A 7,832-nucleotide genomic window follows, 5' to 3' on the forward strand; every position below is an offset into this window, starting at 1 on the left:
ACCCCTCAATGACTACATGCCCTTGAGCAAACCTATTTCCTATTCGTAAAGGGGAATTGAGATTCAATTTATTGTGTCCTTGTCCTTTTTTTTTTTTTTGTCCTTGGTATAGCCAGAACAGGGATGTCTGGAGGCTGGTAGAGGGGTCCCAGGACTCTCAGATACCTGGGAAGGTGCTGGTTGGGTTCACTCATTCACCAATTATCCATGAAGCCCCTCCTGTTGCAGACACTGTTCTAGACACTTAGCATCATTCACTAGACAGAGCAGATACAAACCCCTGCCCTCCTGGGCCTCCATTCTAGCCAGGGAGTCAGACAGGAACACCAGACATCTTAAGCAGGTAGTATCCACTGTGCATTAGATGTGAAACCCTCATGGCACCTCTAGGTATGGATGTAACCACCCCTATTCTGCCCAGGATGGTGAACTCCATGACCAGCTGAAAGGGTGAGTAGACTCTGGGCGGGGAAAGAGGGGCTCCTGTCTATATGGAAGGGTGGAGGCTGTAGGGGGTCTGTGTCTAGATTGGTGCTGGGTAGACCCTGGGCCCCACATGTCTACATTCCACTAGAGGAATGAATTTAGGAGCACTCCTGCTGGACATAAGCAGTCATAGGGAGCTGGGGGTGGAACCTGGGCGTCCTGGGGAGCAGAGGGGAGGCTGGGGCTCAGAGAGGCCCCTGAGAGAACCCATCCCTACACAACCTCCTCACATTTCCGCTTGCCCCCTCCCCTATTGGGGGCCTAAAACAGGAGGTGTGGGGAACCGGGGTGTGGAGAAAATTGCTCCCAAATCCCGATCCCCAGTCATGGGTCTCAGCTGCATGTGGGGCCCCCGTCCTGGGGGAGAACAGTGTCCATGGGAGAAGAGACCCTCATATACCTGCAGAGAACCAGGCAGCATGCTGGTGCACACACTCCAGAAGAGGGACCCTATGGCCTGGGCATCTGGGTCAGGGGATGGACTCTGTGTGTTGCCCAGCATCAGATAATCCTGGAGCACGACTGTGTGTCAGGCTGTGAGGTGAACATGCAGACACACATCTCCGTGCCCTTAGAGGGTTATTGTCCAGTGGGAGAGGGCCAGGGGACAGAAGGAGATGTAATTCAGGCTCCCCGAGCAGGGAGAGTTGTACAGGTCATTGATGGGGAGCTCCCTGTGATGGAGGCTGTGTGCTAGCCCTCTGCTCAGTGACCAGGCCTGCTACTGCCAGGATAGCCAGAGGGTGTGATGCAGGGTGGTGCTGACCTTTGGAAGGACGGGCAGACACGGGGCCCTTTGCAGGGGTGCCCTGGGAGGGCAGTTTGGTGGGAAAGCAAGGCCTCTGACCCTGCTCATCACCACCCACCCCCAGTGCCATCTCTTTTATCCTGGGCACATGGCTGAAGGAATACTCGGAGGATTTCGATCAGCCCCCAGACTTCCTCTGCCTAAAGCTCCTGGTGGAGTATGTGCAGGTGAACATGCCAGGCTTACATCTGGAGTGCTGTGCCCAACTTCTGTTGGCCCAGCTGGATCAAATGGAGGTCACTGAGACAGAGCCAGAGGGTGAGGAGGACTGGGCATGCCTGCATGTGAGCTTTTGAGGGGGACATGGGAAGACCCCCAGAGGCTGGGGTTGAGCCACAGCGCAAAGTAACCTCAGACCCTCCTCTAGTGGACCACAGTCTGGGAAGACTTCCTGGGGTGGAAATCTTGGGAATGGGCTTCTCTTGATGGCAGTGAGATGTTTCCCATCATTGGAAAGGCATGAGGAAAGGCAGTCATATTGGTGAACATTTCTCCTCTTGCAGCTCCAAAGCTGGGGGCAGCACCAGTTGTAAAAATAGCTCAAGATCTATCTTTGTCCCAAGAACCAGGTCCTGGACCATGTTCTGGGGTATATTCTGCTCCTGTACTGGCACCGGAGCTCCATAGCACACCACCTATTTCATTGGCAGCTCCAGCACTGGCACCAGATGGAGAGCCGGCTGGAGGGGTGGATTCCCATCCAGGGTCACCTCCAGAACTGGCTCCTGGGCCACTGGCTGATGTCAGTCCTGCTCCTGCTGCAACACCGGAGCTCCATACCACACCAGCTCTTTCATCTCCAGGGCCTGCACCGGCACCAGATGAAGAGCCAGCTGGAGGGTCAGAGTCTTATCCTGGGCCACCTTCAGAGCCAGCTCCTGGACCACTGGTTACTGTCAGTCCTGCTCCTGCTCCAATACCAGAGCTCGGTGTAGCCCAGGCCCTCCTCCAGCTCCATCACCAGCATCCGATGGACAACTGGATGGAGAGGTGGCTTCCCATCCTGGGCTTCTTCCAGGAACGGAATCTGGACCACCAGCTGATGTCAATCCTGCTCCTACTCCAACACAGGAGCTCCGTAGAGCACCAGCTCTTCCATGACCAGCTTCAGCTGTGGCAGCAGAGGGATAGAACGAGGGAGGTTCGGATTCTTAACCTGGACCACCTCCAGAGCGAGACACTGGACAACCTGGTGATGGAGATCCTGGTCCTGAACCGACACCGAAGCTCAATAGAGCATCCCCAGTTCCAGCACTGCCAAGAGATGGAGAGCTGGATTTTTACACTGGGCGACTTCCAGAACAGACTCCAGGACGAATTCCTGAGTTATATTCTGTCCTTGCAGCAACGTTGGAGCCGGGTACAACAACAGGTCCTCCATCACCAAGTTGAGCAGACAGAGAGCTTGCTGGAAGATCGGATTCTCTTCCTCGGCCAACACCATAATGGGCTCCTGGACCACCTGGTGGAGTTGATCATGCTCCTGGACTAACACTGGACCTCCATGGAGCACCATCACCAGCTGCATCACTGGTACCAGATGGACAGCTGGCTGGAAGGTCTGATTCTTACCCTGGGCTACATCCAGAACTGCCTCCTGGACCACCGGCTGATGTCAACCCTAGTCCTGCTGCTACACCAACACCAGAGCTCGCTGTAGCCCACCGCCCTCCATCTCCAGCTCTGGCCTGGGCACCAGGAGAACAGCTGGCTGGATGAGCTGGATACCAACCCTCCACAGCCTCCTGAAAAGGTTCCTCCATCACCTGCTGATGTTGATCCCGCTCCTGCACCAACACCAGAGCTCCTTAGAGCACCAGTTATTCCATCATCAGCTCCAGCAGTGACACTAGACAAAGAGCCAGCTGGAGCATCGGATTCCTATCCTGGGTCACCTTCAGAAGCGGCTTCCATAGCACCGGCTGATGTTCATTCTGATCCTGGACCAACACTGGAGCTTGTTGAAGCCACAGGTCTTCCTTCTCCAGCTTCATCACCGACACGAGATGAAGGGCCAGCTGGAGGGGTAGATTTCCATCCTGGGCCACTTCCAACTGGCTCCCAGACGAACAGCTGATTTGATCCAGCTCCTGTTCCAACACTGAAGCCCCCTACACCATTAAGTCCTCCATCTCCAGCACCGTCTGGGGCACCAGAGGCTGAGCTAGATGCCACACCTCCTCCACAGCAGCTCCTTATTGACAGCCAGGGAACATCTGCTCCGGAAGCAGACCCTTACTCTCCTCACCTGAGTGGGTAGTTTTTGGGTTTTGTTGCAGTATTTTTCCAGCTCAATTTATTTTGTATAGTTTATAGTATTTTAACTGGTACATTTCTCATTAAATAAAGTTTTGTTTTAATAGCTTTCAAGTGTGTAATATAGTGGTTTACGTACTTTCACAATCCTATTCAGCATCACCAGTATCTACCTCAAAACATTTTTATCACCACTGTGATGGTTAATGTTATGTGTCAACTTGGGTAGGCCATGATTCTCAGGGGTTTGGCAGACATTATGTAATCACACTCCATTTTAAGGTCTGATATGAGCAGCCAATCAGTTGGAAGAGGGGTTTCCTTGGGAACGTGGCCTGCAAATTAATATATTTCCTGGGGTATGCAGCCATTAATCTGGCCAATCATTTTTTTCCATCCCTGTTTTAAAGGACCAACTGAAGCAGTTTGCCTTCAGATGGCAAGGCCAGCAATACACCTTCACTGTCTTATCTCAGCGGTATGTCAACTCTCTAGCCCTATGTGATCATTTAATCAACAGGGACCTTAATCGCCTTTCCTTTCCACAATACTTCACACTGGTCTGTTACATTGATGACATTCTGTTGATTGGACTTAGTAAGCAAGAAGTATCAATGACTCTAGAGTTATTGGTACAACATTTGCGTTGTAGAGGGTGGGAATTATTCCCAAAAAATTCAGATGTTTTCCACCTCAGCGAACTTTCTAGGGCTCCAGTGGTGTGGGCATGTCAAGATGTTCCTTGTAAAGTGAAGGATAAGTTGATGTATTTGGCCCCTCCTACAACTAAAAAGGAGGCACAACCCCTGCTAGACGTCTTTGTATTTTGGAAGCAACATACCCCTCATTTGAGTGTGCTTACTCCAGCCTATTTATCAAGTGACTTGAAAAACTGCTAATTTTGAGTGTGGCCCAGAACAAGAGAAGGCCTTTCAAAAGGTTCAGACTGACATGCAAGCTGTTCTGTCACTTGAGCCATAAGATCCAGCTGATCCAGTGATGTTTGCAGAGTCAGTTGCAAATAAAGATGTTATTTGGGGTCTTTGGCAGGCTCCTATTGGCGAATCACAGTGCAGATCTTTAGGATTTTGGAGCAAAGCCCTGCCATCCTACACAGTTAACTACTCTCCTTTTGCAAAACAGTTTTTGTCTTGTTACTGGGTCTTAGTAGAAACTGAACTCTTAACTATGGGCCACCAAATCACCATGTGGCCTGAGTCACCCATCACGAATTTGGTGTTGTCTGACCCACAGAGCCATAAAATTGGATGTGCACGGCAGCACTCCATCATTAAATGGAAGAGGTATATACAATACAGGGCCTGAGCATGACCTAACACTCAAGCAATTTGCATGAGGAAATGGCCCAAATATCATGGTCCCCACTCCTGTCACATTACCTGCCCTCTCCCAGTTTGCACCTATGGCCTCATTGGGACTGCCTCATGATCAGTTGCCTGAGGAAGAGAAAATTTGTGCCTGGCGTATTGACTGTTCTGCATAATATGTAGGAACCACTTGAATGTGCACAGCGGCAGCGCTGCAGCCCATTTCTGGGACTTCCCTGAAGGACAGTGGCGAAGGGATATCTTCCAAATGGCAGAACTTCAAGTAGTGCACCTGGTTGTTCACTCTGCTTGGAAGGATAAATGGCCAGATACGCAATTGTACACTGATTCATGGGCTGTGGTCAATGGTTTGGCCGGATAGACAGTGACTTGGAAGGAACATGATTGAGGAATTAGAGCCAAGGAGGTACGGGAAAGTGGTATGTGATAGACTTCTTCAAATGGGCCAAAACTCACATTGTGTGGTGACTCCTTGTCTTTTACCAGGGATCCCTGTTTCTGCGTTGGGCCTTTAGAGCAGGAAAAAACCATTATTGCTCTAAGCACCATTGCTGGGTTGAAATTATCATTTTTGGGTGTTTCATCCTGTGATCTGCTGAGCTGGAATAATTAGGAGAGTCATAGTAATATGTATAGGGCCCTTGCCACTTACTAGCTCTGAGATCTTCAGCAAATTACTGCCCCTCTCTGACCCTCGGTTTCCTCAGCTTTACAGTGGGAGTAATATTGTCTTCCTCACAGCGCTATTGTTGAGAATTACACTGAAATATTGGTGAAGCACCCAAAATGATGCCTGGCACGTAGTAGGCAATCAATGAATGGGAGTTAAAGCAAGAGATATAGGAAAGGTGGCCTGTATGCAGGTTCAATCTGGGAGTGCAGGGTAAAGTTGAGGTAGGGATATCTTGTCACCCAGGGCATCAGACTCCTTCCTATATAGCTGTCAGTTAGGTCCTTCCTGCCCAGGCCCCCTGTGTTCAATTCCTGAAGAGGTTCATTTACTAGAGACTTTTTCAGGACAAACACAGGTTTCACAAGGAATGTCCGAACCCATACAATGAAATGGGAACTATACACAGTTTATTGTGTTTAACAAAATTGTGTAGTGGGTAGATCACCAGTAATTTTTCCCACTTCCTCAAGAAATGAAGCTGTCAAGTCATATTTGAGCAGATCTTGAGATCAACTTTTGCTCTGCAGATGTAGGCCAAGGGCTTTTATGCCATGAGTAAGACATATGTAGTTGACTAGGAAAGCTGCTCCTCTTGTAGCATGCAGAAGTCTAAGGAAGATTTGCACAAGGTACGCAAGAAACTCAGGGGTCTCCTAGGAGAGAAGGAATTGATTGTATCTTATCACAACCAACCATGGCCAACAGCATCAACCACCACTACTACCACCACCACTACCTCCACCACCATAACCGTCACCATCTCCACCATACAACCCACCACCACCACTTCTAATGTCAGTGTCACCACCATCACACTGCCAACCATAATCATCACCATAATCACCATCGCCACTTCCATCATACAACCCACCAGCAGCATCACACCACCTACTGTCACCAGCATCATCATGCTACCCACCACCACCATCACCACCTCCATTACACAACTCATCGCCACCATCATTACCAGTACCACCATCACCATCACTCTTACCATCAATTTTACCACCATCATCAGTGAGCCCCCCCGCCACCAAAACCACCTCCATTACTCTCAATATCAACATCATCAGCATCACCACCTCCATTACAAAACCTGTCACCGCTACCATAACCACCCTCACTTTCACCATTGTTCCTTCCCCTATAATTCAGGCCAAAGACCCTAATATAAAGTTCTAAGAGAGAGATCACATGGACTTTCTTTGGCCCTAAAAGGGGAGAGAGAAAGGGGAGTGATAGTTTTCTTTTTCTTTTTGAGGCTATAGATCAAGAGATCTACTTGCACCCTGATATATATGTGGGAAAAATAACACACAACTGGTTTGGAACAGAGTGTTATCCTTTCTTAAAGGAAAGTTGGGTCCATTATTCTTAATTCAACCAGATCATTAAGCAAAACGACTCCCAAAACTACCCCCATCTCATCATCATGGGACAGTCTATCACCCAAGGAAGGAGTGGGATGAGATAATCAAGTGGGCAAATGGCCCCTGGTGAGGGTGAGCCTTGAAGGTGATTAGACACAAATGTTGGACTTTCAGATATTCCCAGAAAGTGGACAAGGCTGGAGGGTTTCTCTCTGGGGCCTGACTGAGACAGATTAATCCTACCTCAAATAATAAAAAGAGAGCAAGAGTGAGTCAGGAAGTGAAATACAAGTCAGAGACAATTTCCATACTATGTGGTCCTGGCATTAATCTCCAATCCCTACTAACGAAGAATCAAGGGACTCCTCACCTGGGTGTGGCAAGGACTTCTCTGTCCTGGCCCAATCTTTTCTTCTGTCACCAGGCTCTGCAGTCCTCACTGGTCCTCCTTTGTGTGCCACGCTGTTCCACATCAAGCCTTCAGGCATTAGGAAAGGGGCTTTCTTAAGTAAAAGTTCTTTGCCTGTTTTGGCTTCTACAGTGAGATTGCAGAGGATTCTCATTCTTTTCCAGCCTAAAGGTACAGAGATTTATCGGCTGTGTTCACATAGCTTTAAGGTCCCTGGGTGGCTGTAGAAGCAGCACGGGGATGGTGAGTGACCTCTTCTAACCTCACAAGGGGGAAAGAGAACCGAGATCAACGGCCCCAGCCTGGCCCCATGAGGTGGAGGCCAAACACGCCTCCTCTCTGCACCGTCTTCACCAATTCTGACACCGACCTTCCCGCGCACAGCACTCTCTACTTCTCTGCTGGGCTCGATAATTCATTGCTGTGGCCACACAGAACTCACAGCCCATACTCGTTATTATGGGGTTTATTAGGGAAGTAA

This window comes from Loxodonta africana, chromosome 27 (genome assembly GCF_030014295.1).
Source record: "Loxodonta africana isolate mLoxAfr1 chromosome 27, mLoxAfr1.hap2, whole genome shotgun sequence".
NCBI classification, from domain to species: domain Eukaryota; kingdom Metazoa; phylum Chordata; class Mammalia; order Proboscidea; family Elephantidae; genus Loxodonta; species Loxodonta africana.